Here is a 12,891-nt window from a genome sequence, read left to right as displayed (position 1 = left end):
TTCTACTACAATTGTAACACTAGTAGACGAAACAGTTTTTCAGGTCGGAATAAAATTATTTTCTAAATATACTAAACGTTAGAATTCTACCAAATACTTTGTACCACAATAATAACACAACTCTAAAAACTGGTAAAAAATTAGATCAGCGAAAAAGAACGAACAAAGGTGATCACGAAAGACAGTTGTTGGTAGAGAAATATTGGAAAAATCAGCTGTTTTTCAAAGTAGGACAAATCTTACAAAAGTAAACAAATCGAGTTACTCTCTCCTACCAATAAATGCTTCAAAATCCTACAATTTTGCCTAAAAATACGGTTTCTACAAAAATCTCAATTTTAGTAATACAAAGAACTATAAAGGGCGAAACTGTAATTCCATTTGTTTATGTTAGTTTCGCCCTCCGTGTTCCATGCCAACAAACAGGGCGATACTTTAATTGTTAGTAAGGAAGGCGAAACTATTTATTTTCTTTATTTTAGATGGTTTACGAACCTATCACTACTGGAAATAGTAAATGATACTATAAAATTACCCGCAGATTTATCTTAGTCGCAAAAACCAACCAATTTCACGAAAAATGCGCAAGGGCGTAACTTCATAATCCACACAGGAATCATAAAAGTAAACAAATCGAAAAAGCGCTAAGCTCTTTTTATGTTGATCTACTCTATAGTAGAGTGACTATAATCAGAGTGACGACAGCTGTTCGTTTGGAATGACAGCTACCAGTTCCAAACGAGCAAACGACCTGTCAATTCAATGTAAAGCTAATGGAATGTTTTGAATTGTTGTCAACATCACGGATGAGAAGTCGTCACTCTGGTTATAGGCACTCTACTCTATAGATATAGAAGGTGGCATCCTTTTTTTTGGATTCAAATAAATATCTTTTCTACTCAAGTAAAAGAAATCAATTTTTTATAACTAATATGTAGTTTAATTATAGACAACAAGTGGATTATCGCTAAAAAAATAACTTTTTCGTGAGAAAATTATTGTAACTCACTTACTCGCCATTTTATATATTTCGGCCTGTTATGCTTCGGCTTTCCGAAATTTCGGCTTTATGTGGTAGATAAGAACATCGTCGGCCATATGTATTTCGGCCTTTCGTTATTCCGCCTTTCGTACTTCGGCCTTTTTTTAGACTCCCGCGATTAGCCGTATCAGTGATCATCTATCAGTTTTAGAAAAACCGAATCTTCTGTTGTTTCAGTGATCATGTCGCTTGAATAAATTGATGGGCCTTTATATCTCAATACGTATATCCTCTGCGAACTGTTTTAACTGATATATTATATTGTTTAGCTCATTAGTTTTCAAATACCTAAAACTTCAGATATAAGACCAAAAACAAAGTGAACGTTCCTGCACTTTACTCCAGCATGCAAGTCAAAGTAGAAGCGTAGCACTAACATGTAACTACCGCTGTTTCTGTCTTATGCCGCATTAAAACGTTTTCCAAAAGTGGCGAAAATTAGTGATGTTGAAAAATAAACATTTCAAAATATATGCGGAAATTTTCAGGTTTTATTTAGTAAGAATTAAAACTAGTGATATTTATACTTTGAGATGATTTTGAACGGATCATTAATTATGAGTTTCCATTAGAAAATTCATAACCTTTTCTAGTTGAAATGCTAAACAAAAGAGGTGCTAAGGTCAAAATTCATAGACACAAAACATCAATCTAATTACCGTTCAAAATTTTACAACCAAAAAATTATATAACATTTTTAGATAATTTTTATTGATTGTTGGTAAAATATTTTCACTACATTTTGGTGTAGAACATGACTCGTTTCGTATCCGATTTTTAGAGTACAGGTGGTATTTTCATGACTAGTGCTACGTTCATTCACGGAGAATTCTTCCAGTTAGAGTAAAATAAATGACCTGAAATTGAGTGCGGACAACAATGTTCACTCGGAAGGACAATGCAGCAAAAACAACAGTTCAATTGTCTTGATATATCTTGTTCTTGTTTTGCTCGTCCCTTGCTTTATTGTAATTACAACACAATTTATTCAAAGCGACTAGACAAGATAATTTTTTGGCATACCTATTCGTACTATGAAATCCTTTATTGAACAGGCCAGTGCAACCCAGAATTAGTTGAAAATAAACAATAGAATCAAAACAGCAAAAGCTATATTTTGCTATACTGAACTTCTATACGTATGTAAAACTCAGTAATCTTAGCAAGCAGAATAAAAACAGTATGGTCAATAAAAAAAACTACAAAAGATTTACAGATTTACAGTCAGGTTGAATGATCGCTTTGTAGGTGCACGAAACAGAATAATCAAGTTCTCATATGGTATGAGCGAGTTTGGAATAATTTTAGTTTTTTTTGTATTTGATTAGTAGCTAACTGTAGTTCTCTTTTTTTTAATGAGCTAGCGTGAGAGTTTCAATAATTAGAGTCCAGCGCAGTTGGTATGATTATGTTATGTTACGATTAATTTGATAGTGAGTTCTACTGAACAACCGCTTCGCATCAAAAATGAATTGAATGCGTTTGGGTTTGCCACATAGCAAAACTGCGGTTTACAAGTAACTACAGAACGTCTCGATGAGGACCAACCTAGTGGCAATGATTAGAACGGATTTCCGAGTTTACTGAGTTGAAGTTGATATTCGTTTATTTTTTTTTTGTCTGGTGTAACATTCCCAATGTGGTTGAAGCATTGCATAAATTCGTGATACAAATTAGAAAGCAGCAACCGAAAGCAGGAACAAACTGAATAGAAATGTTATTTAATTCCAATATACAGCCCAGTATTAAAAATGGGAAGCTTTCTATGCTCAAAGCAAGTTGAAAAAATTAACAATTGTTATGCGTCATGAAGTGAAACAAAAACGAAAATTGTTGGGCTGTAAATATTGAACAGAAGACGCCGCAGTTATAGCACCTGTACTTTCATTGATACGAGAAACATTTAGTACCGTTTTGGTAATAAACAAAAGAAAAGTAGTAGTTTATTTGTTTGACAAAAAAAATATTGCTGCTATAATTCTACCAACCCAATAATTCGCTAATAAAAATATTCCCAAATAATAAATGTACAAATCTATTATTTTAAGGTTTTTGTTCATAATATAAATAACAATGAAGAGAACACGTTGAAAATATTTCTTTGAAACTACTATACTAAATTCAAACTAATATAACCACCTAATGAGTATAACACAGCATAGCCTATGCTGGAGTAAAAATGATTCAAAAGAAATCACACGAGAATATTGATCGCACAGTGAAAAACACAAACGATAAGCTGCAAACTAGCGACGATCTGCTTGGTAGTTAGGTAATCATCAGATATTCTTGTTTTGCATTTAGATTTAGCCCATCAAGCCAGTTTGCTCCTGTGACATCCGTGGAAAGTAGTAGCGATTTCGATAGAAAAGTGAGAACATTGACATTCTATTATTACAATTACAATATTGGATATGTGTGTCTACCACCTTGTTTTGAAAGTGCCAGCAATATTGATTCGTCTTTTTTGATTACATTATAACTATAATCATTTGTAGTAATTTAGTTCAAGTGTTTTACTTTTGTTAAGTTCTACTGTATTTTGATAAGCATTTTGTTGTGTATTTTTTATAAGCATTTCAATTAAAATTTGTTTACTGTGCATTATTATCACTATTTAGTTTTGTATTTACAACTTCGTTATAATCCGAAATTGAATCCGATAATGGTTTTTCCTTGGTATTACATTGCTTCTGTGGAATTCGCAGCCGATTCATAGCACCCGAAACCATTGCAAAATCTATGCATTGAACCGCCAACCCTTATAATAATACTGTTTATTATGTGATGTCAAGCACCACCACGCAAGAAAATAGTTACTCAAAGTCTGAGTAGTGTGTTGCTTATTTTCGAACGGTACACAGATAGAAATATCTATTTTTATGCACATATTTGGAGCAGTTATTTTTTTTTTTCTATGTACGTTAACATTTGAGTAGTTATCACCAGTTACCCTCAATGATTATGAGTAACTTCTACTCTACATTTGAGTAAATTTTCAGTGCAAGAAGTAATTTTCAGGGTTGTTCCTCCTCTTCTGGATATATGTAGTATCTTACTCTATTTAGAAAAACTTTTTCTAAGCGTGTAGAAGCTTGGGTAAACTTTACATAGGGGATTTATATTGCTCGTTTGTAGCTCAGACGTACTGGTTATCATTGGAAACTACTCTGAGATTCAAAATTTAAGTTATTCTTCATATAGAATGATCGAAGAATTCATGCTTAGATTAGTCCTATTAAATAAAGTTTTGTATCCGTTCGGTGATCCATCACACATAACGTTCGTATATATTTTTTAAAGAAAAACAGTATAATTTGCGTAATAATTTAAAAAAATAGAGTACATCGATTTTGAGAAAAAAAACTACATTTTGCAGTACACTTTTTAACTAACAATCTATATATATAAAAATGCAGAGATCATTCTTTGTAATCGCATCACGTAAGAACGGATGGAGGGATTGAGATGATTTTTTTTTTTTGTTTGATCAGTTTTTACCCCCACCGGGTTCGTACATCAAAAAAATTAGGAAAACTTACCGGAAAAGTGGGAAAAACCAATGAAGTTATTTTGTATGGACAATTGAATTTTCCACTGAAAAAGTCGCCAATGCTTGCTAGATCTACGGTTGATGTTTGGCGCGCAACGAGTTGCATAAGTGTTTGACCGTCGAAGAAAAGAATACTAGATCGTTGAAAAAAGCGTTTGGCGCGCTACGAGTTATTCGTCATTTCGAGCCACGTGCTAAATTGGGTATCAAAATGATTGCTTACCATATGACTCAATGACGGAATTACTGTTCTAGAAAACCGCTGTAGGCAGGAGTAAAACTTCTGATATCATTTACAAGTTGATGAATTGTGTTCAATGGAATCAAATGAATAGTATTAGTCATCGCGGGCTCGAGTTTAACATTTCAGAAAAATGTTCAATGAATCAGAGAGATTTTCCTTGCATTTTGCTTTCTAATGATTAAATTAGACTAAGCGCACACAATAAGTGGCAATTAGATAGCAATGATTAGTTGATAGTGCAAGATGATTACCATAATCGATTGAGACTGTTATATTTATATTTCTTATTTATATATTGTGAAGAATGTTCAAATTGGTAGGATCAATATCAAATTGAAATTTAAGCGTCGATTCTCCAAGCAAAAAAAAGTTCCACAGTACATGAAAAACTTTAACGCTCTAAAGTACGCGTGGCACATTTTGGCAACTTGAACATACAGAATAAGTTCTGAGAAAACTTTCTCGCTGCTTAAAAGCTGTACAAGGAACTGCTTCAAAGTTTGTTCTGTTGCGTTGGGTGAACATTCAAGTGTGAGTAATTCCTTAAAAACGGACTGTTCAGAATGCTTTGTATACTGTTTAAAACAAATCTTTTTTTACGAAATTTTGGTTACTTGGGCTAAATACAAATTGTAAATGTATCCTACTCTACCAAATGAACAACACAAGAAATTCTTCAACATTGTGCTAAGTTTATCAATACAACATTATGGTTAGTGAGCTTTTTTATCGATTACCTGAAGTAAGAGTCACATCTTGAACGAAAAATGTGGCACTTTATATCCATTACGTTGAAGCCGGGATCTCCGGTCAGTGCATTGAATCAAAGGATGAGAGTCGATGAGTCTATTCATTTGCTCTATTTTTACTTAACAGAAGTTTTTCACATTTTTGGGTTAAAGCGAATGTGTGTCGAATTCTATTGATTGTAGGTTAATTATTCAGCAAAATATTGGAGAGAAACGTAAACCACTTAGTCGTTTGACAGTTCTGCTCTCCGAAAACATAAATTCGAACAAATAATTTTTGGGCGAGACGAAGTTCGACGGGTCAGCTAGTAGTTAATATAAAACAAAAGCAAATAATTATCAGATGGTTGTGTGCTTCTGTGGCTCTGTCGATTAACAGCCATACTTTGTGATCCAGACAAACTAGGTGGTTACAGGTTTGATGCGAGAGGCTGCGGCTCCGATGGCGGAACGGCGACCAACGAAACTGGCATCTTGGCTTCAGTTATTTAAGTATGTACAAAGATATAATTGCATACATTTGGGATAAAACAAATACAAATCAAGACAAACAATGTTCGGTGTTGGTTCCTAATCAAGATCAATTTAAGCAGACTCGCTTGTAATTGCGGATTCAAAAGTGTGACGATTGATTGAACTGTTTGATTGTAGAGCATTAGAAATTTTGGTTGCTTTGTTCCACATCAATGGCTCGAACAACCCCATGGGGCTGATCCTTATAGTTTTTAATATCGGATCTTGTCACCCTTTTTCTTGGGGCAGAGGTGCTTCCCTTTCCATCCAGTGACAATTGAGATTGAGTTTTCAAGTTTTATTATTGTGGATGGTTACTGTTTTCGTTCTTCTCGCTGTTGTTCGCAGTCTTGTGTTCGTTGCTAGTTGCTGTAGATACGTTTTGTTGGACATTGATTGCAGTTACTTGCCGGTTTGATGCTGAAGTCGTTTTTGGAACAGAAGTACTGAGTTCACTAGTTACCGTTGCTGAACGGTTGTCCTTGTCTTTGGTTGAAGATGTCCCTCCCTGCACTTTCAGTGCAGGGTTTACCGTAGGCATGTAATCAGCTGATTCTCATAGGGAACCAGCGATTTACAAGGATGTTTTCCGCCCTGACCACAAAGTACATAAGATGGAATTGCCTTATGCAGTCGCATACGGAATACTCGCATACCACGTTTAATGTCAAGATGCGTTTGCTCCTTAAGCAAACCTTCAAGTTCTCGTAACGAAGGTCGAATTTTACACTGCCTGAAGTCAACAACAATTGTATTCTTTCGTGTCGGCTGTAGCTTTTGTTCGTTTGGTTCACTCATTTCGAGCTCGTTCTATTGTTCACTACACAATACTGTACTTGGTTTCTTCTGTCCCGAACGTAAGCGGTTTTGTTTTATCGACTGACTTGGATGAGATGTGAAAGCGAACGGCACGTGTTGTTATCAATGTGTAATTAAAAAGTGACATTTGAAATTATCAGTTCACATACAGATTTGATTCGGATGATGAAATAAGGGATGACATGCCCAGCACATTTTAGTCATTCAACTTTTGCTGTGCGGTTGTTCTCCAAGCAGCTGTTGAAATTCGTGGTTCATACGCCCTCTCCACGTTCCGTCTTTCATCTGCACTCCGTCGTACAGTACGTCCCTGCAAATTCCTTAACTAATGGTGATAGACGACGACAAAGGATTTGGAAGAATACCTTGTAGGTATTCGCCGTAGTCAAGGTTTTTCAACCTTTTAATTGATTTCTTTCGAAAACTTCGAATGTTTACCTCTTTCGAAAGTAAAACTATCTGTATACGAGCACGAACAGGAAAAAAATATTGTAAATCGTTTTATATCATTTTCGATTCTTGAAGCTTCCTTTGAGTATCGATACTGCAAAGTATACGATTTTTACAGAAAATCGCAAATGAATAAAAAAAATCAAAATCAACTAAAAGGGTATAAGAAAGAAAGAACACAATTTTGAAACAACTATTCCGCTTTTGTCGTTCACTGGGCATGGATCTCATTCTTAAACTTGATAAACGAAGCTGAGAGTGACATATATTTTTCGTCGCTTTTAATCTATTTTGAGTCAATTTGGTACTCTAGTTGGCGGTTCAATGCATAGGGCGCTGGTCTGTTAGAATCAGGAGTCGTATATTCGAGTCCTGACCTGGAAGGATTATAAATGTTAGTAGGATCGTAGCACCAACTATGTAAAGGTTCTGTACACTATGAATCGGCAGCGAAATATGTTGAAACAGAAGATGAAATTCTACAAAAGGAATTTAATAATACCAAGGCTTCGCTTGCTTAATTCATTCGGTATTTTCTATTTTAATTTGCTTATTCTGCTTTCTTTCATCAATATCAAGTTCGTTTCACAGGAACATTAATACAAACTTCAGTTGATTTATCTTAAAACCCTTTCCTATTTACTCTGAAGTCTTGATACCAAATTTTAAATCAAAATCGGTCAGATCAATTGCAAACAACGTGCTTTGTTCGACAGTTTCCACTGACAAAAGTTTCCCAATCGTGAGAAAATGCAACTATAGGAATTCGGTGAAATCCAAAGTCCAAAGTTTTTAGTCAAAAAAAAGTGTGAATCAGTTGTAAAATTTGGTTACAGATCTCAATACTTAGGATGTGCTATCGGTAGATTATATGGGGAAAAAAAGGTGATGTACTCAAAATCATTAACATAGCCTAGTTCAAAACTCCGTAGGCATCACTTATCATTTATTCGTTGTGCTATCTATCTATATCTGGAATCCGAAACTAAATCAATACAATCCTTTATGCTTCACGTTCTACCAAAATTCCTTCGAATTTACTAGTTTACAAAATTTTATAGTTAGTTCGTCCCATACAAAACTATGCCAGACATTGTTTTCTTAAAACCATTGGACTAAATTATAAAATTTTCATCTGTAGAGAAATCTTCAAGGAAACTTAATGCACGCATAAGACTTTTTCTGTTTTGTGCAGGATTGATTCAAGGAATTTCAGAATCTTTGTACTTTTTTTTCACTAGGAGCCCAATGTGTTATAGCATCCATTTACAATATCGTCCTGTTAATACAAACTAAGGCACATTCAAACCTGGAGGGACGACTCCCCACATCACTGTAGCAAACAGCTTCTACTACTACTCACTTAGCGGTAATACAACGAAGTGGTTAAGGGTAATCTCGCAAATCCAAACAGCGCAGCATATTTGGGTGAAACTATCCAACACTGAATGAAAGATAACAATTATTAAGTCTCAAAATTTATATTTAGAGAAAGAAAAATAACAAAAATTTATAATGGTATATTTTTTGGATACATAAGAAAAAATATAGAGAAAAGTAACTGAAAAATACGTGCCTCGCCTTTGGCTATTTTGTAAAAAAAAGTAAACATTAGTTTTAATGTCATGTTAGTGGAAAGATATTTAAAATCCATAAAAACGGAACCTTTTTGGAGCTTTAATGACTTAAAATTATCATTACGGAATGAATGATATCGGTTGAAACGCTAAGCGAGTAGAAGTAGTTCAAATCGAAATAGCTATTTGAATTCTGATGAATACAACACGTAAATTTACAGCCTCGTGTTTCAAGTGATTTCACTGTGAGTACAGTTGTATTTTTTCATGTGCCCAACTCGCTTAAGGCTAAGTTTACCGTTTATTTGAGTTTCAGGGAAAAATATGAAAACCTATTTCTAAAAGTAAGCACATAGGAGCGAAAATAATGATTTCAATATGTATTCAAGTTCCAGCCTTCCGTTGGACCTTTTCGCCATATAGCATATTTGCAAGAAAAAAAACACAAAAACGAAAAATGTACATTTGGTTTTCAGTTTTCAAATGCATACTGTACTTATGGTACCGACATATCTATACTGTAGCGATTGATAGTTCCGAGAAAATGAAAGTGCACAACTGTGAGACAAGATGTCGATGCGAGTAATTAAAGGTAATGCGAAACATTAGAAAGTACGAGCATAGGTTCATTCGTCAAAACTGACTGGAACTAGAACTGAAATGGCAAGATCATATAATATGACTGAAGTTTGCCGAGAATATATGTAAATAACTAATGAACAGTGAATTATGAAAAAAGATTCCATTTGTGTGGAATAATAGAACAAATGACACTGCAAATCAAATGCCGTTGCTAATATCACTTCCTTCAAAATATCCGATGCATAACCTCCTGGTATATGTATTAGCATGTATTTCAACAATCAGCCGGTGGAAAATTCGTCATAACTGCAAATTAAAGTACACGCCAATTAGGAAAGATCAACTGATCTCAATTCTCTCACGAACTTGTCTAGTTTGACCTGTATGCATCTGCGGACGAGCATTCGTAGCAATTCTCTAACTGGAGCGTATGACAAATTGAGCATGTGATGAACTTGTCACATAGTCAACTATATACATAACAGTAGAAGAGGGTATCGTTCGATGCACCACAGCTAGGGAGACAGAGCGTCGACATTGGCATCAGTTGGTGACTGATCTATTCTGGTACCTAGTCAGTTTGCTCTCGAATAGCAATTTCACTACAGTCCACTGTCTACAACGTGACCAGGTCATTCTAGAGCTGCTCTACACAGCTGTGTGCAGACCAATTAAGCATGTGACCAATAGCCGAGCGTTACAATCAGCCGATACCGATCACACCAGACAAACGGACGCTGTATTGGGAACTGCCAGAGATGAATTTAGCTTCCGTCTATGGCAGTGGGAGACCGAGCTTCGCTATCGTAAACCATCCCTGGTGAAAATTCCTTGCTTAATTCAAAGGAAACTCGTGCTATGCCGACTGATTAAGTCAATCGAACGTCACTTACGACTATCTAGAGACCATGGTAACATCATACATCCCGTGTGCGTGTGTGTTCTTGAATTAAGCATTTTGTTCCATTCGTTACTGTTAATTGATGCCGGCCTGCTTGCGTTCGATTTCCCAGAACTTCGATTTGCATTTCATAACGGTTCGACAATCGTGCGTTCTAGCGTGATACTCTCTGGAATGTCTCCGATATCATTTGAAGGAGAAATCTATATCTGATTGATACTCAGCGTTGATTGGTTCTACTTGAGGAGGGAAATGTGGTTCGCTTACTAGGACTGGCATATTTCAGCCGAAACCAGATCGTATCGAGATTATTTTTCCTACATCACTTGAGTGAAAAGTGACTTGCTCCAATTTGAATAAAACTTTGCATACGTCTCCAGTATAGCATATCGAACGTTTTTCTTGCATATCCTTTCTTCAAATCGTCTTAACTCGGAAATTATTAATTGTATATAAATGGCATCGAACAAGAAGTTGCAGGAAATCGGTTGAGTATACATTGGAGAAACTGTTCGATGCTTCTCCAAGAATTAGTGGATAAACCGAAAAAATTTAGGAAAAACAAGCTTCTTCGATTTCTTTCCTATTTAAAATTAAACACTAGACTTTGATGCGATTAGACAATTTACAGGGATTTGCAAAACTTAAAGTTCTTGATAAAAAGTTGCCCTTTAGACACTAGAATATTCTCCGTATCAAAAGTAGAAAAATTTGCTCGTATTAACTTTTCTCCTAAAAGCAGACATTCTCGAGACATTTAGACGAAACATACTACGAGCCCAAGTTTTCATTGAATTGAGCTGTTTTTCTTTTCTCTAACTCGAAGGTTGTTATTTATACAGAAATTGTGTCCAATAAAAAAAATGCACGAAATCTGTGGAGCACTTTTGTGTTCGTGTGTATGCATACATGTAAAATTGTTTTGCACTAACTTTTCTCGGAGATGGCCAAACCGATTTTCATAAACTTACATTCAAATGCAAGATCTTGTAGTCCCATACAAAGTTCCTGAATTTTATTCCAATTCGATTTCCGATTCCGGATTCACAAGGTGATATGTGTAAAAACTGCACTAACTTTTCTCAGATACAGCTGTACCGTTTCTCATAGGCTTAGATTCAAATGAAAGATATAACTGTCTCATACAAAGTTCCTGAATTTCATTTCGATCCGACTTCCGGTTCCGAAATTACAGGGTGAGTAGTATATAAACTCCGATTTCAAATTACTTCCTCACTTTTCTCAAAGATGGCACTACCGATTTTTAACAAACTTAAGTTCGGCTTAACTTAAGGTCTCATGGTCCCATAAAAAACTTTCAAATTTCATCTGGATCCAACTTCCGGTTCCGAAGTTATAGGTTGAAGTGTGTTAAAAATTATATTCCATCACTTAAAGCGGAGAAACAAAAAAAGGAAAAAAAAATTTAAATTGGCCTCTGCACTTTTGAAGTCACGGAGACGGGAGATTATAGTCAAATACTCCAAAAAGGATCTAATATATTTTCTTCAGAGATGGCAGACCCGGTATTCCTAATCTTAGGTTCAAATGAAAGATCTTATGCTTCTACCAAAAATTAAACATATTTTTTGGATTCAACAAAAACACAGTTGTTTAAGGTACGATGACAAAATCGTATAGTATCATCAAAATTTGAATAAAACCATGTCATAGTATGTCATGTTAGTTGATGGCCATACGAACCGACTTCGATTATACTCAAAGTAGCACGTTAAGTTGCTGTCCTGTATTTTCATACAGGATGTGCAACTTATCAAGTTAGTTTATATTACTATTCTGATAACTGTTGGGTTATGAAAAAAGTACAATTTGTCTGTGTTGTGCAACATATTTTTAAGTTCTTCGGTTGCTACGAATATCAACTGTGTATTTCGTTTAATTCTATGACAAATCTCGCATGTTCGACAATCAGTGATATTGCTAGAAAGTAATTGAATACACTGGGGTCTTTTTTCACGCGATTTTTTTTTCATGCGGTTTCTTTTTTATGCGGATTTCCGAAGTTACGCGGTTTTTACGCGTATTTCCGATATATGGTTTTTTTTAACGCGGATTTCTAAAGTTACGCGGTTTTTATCGGCATCAAAAAAAAATTTTGATTTTGGAAATCTCAAAATATTTCTATGTTCCAAAGTCAATTTTCACAAAAAAAAATTTGAGATTACACCAGATCTGGACGTTTCATGCATTTCTTTTTCCAATTTTTTTTCTTTAGTATGGAGGTTTTTTTTACGCGGATTTCCGATTACTCGCGGTTTTTTTAAGCGGTACGTATCCCCCACGTAAATAGAGACCTCAGTGTATGCAACTATATGAGTTACGTTTACACACACACACACACACATATATATATATATATATATATATATATATATATATATATATATATATATATATATATATATATATATATATATATATATATATATATATATATATA

The sequence above is a fragment of the Malaya genurostris genome, chromosome 3, assembly GCF_030247185.1.
Source record: "Malaya genurostris strain Urasoe2022 chromosome 3, Malgen_1.1, whole genome shotgun sequence".
NCBI lineage: Eukaryota > Metazoa > Arthropoda > Insecta > Diptera > Culicidae > Malaya > Malaya genurostris.
The sequence above is the reverse complement of the archived record's forward strand: the minus strand, read 5'-3'. Positions refer to the sequence as shown.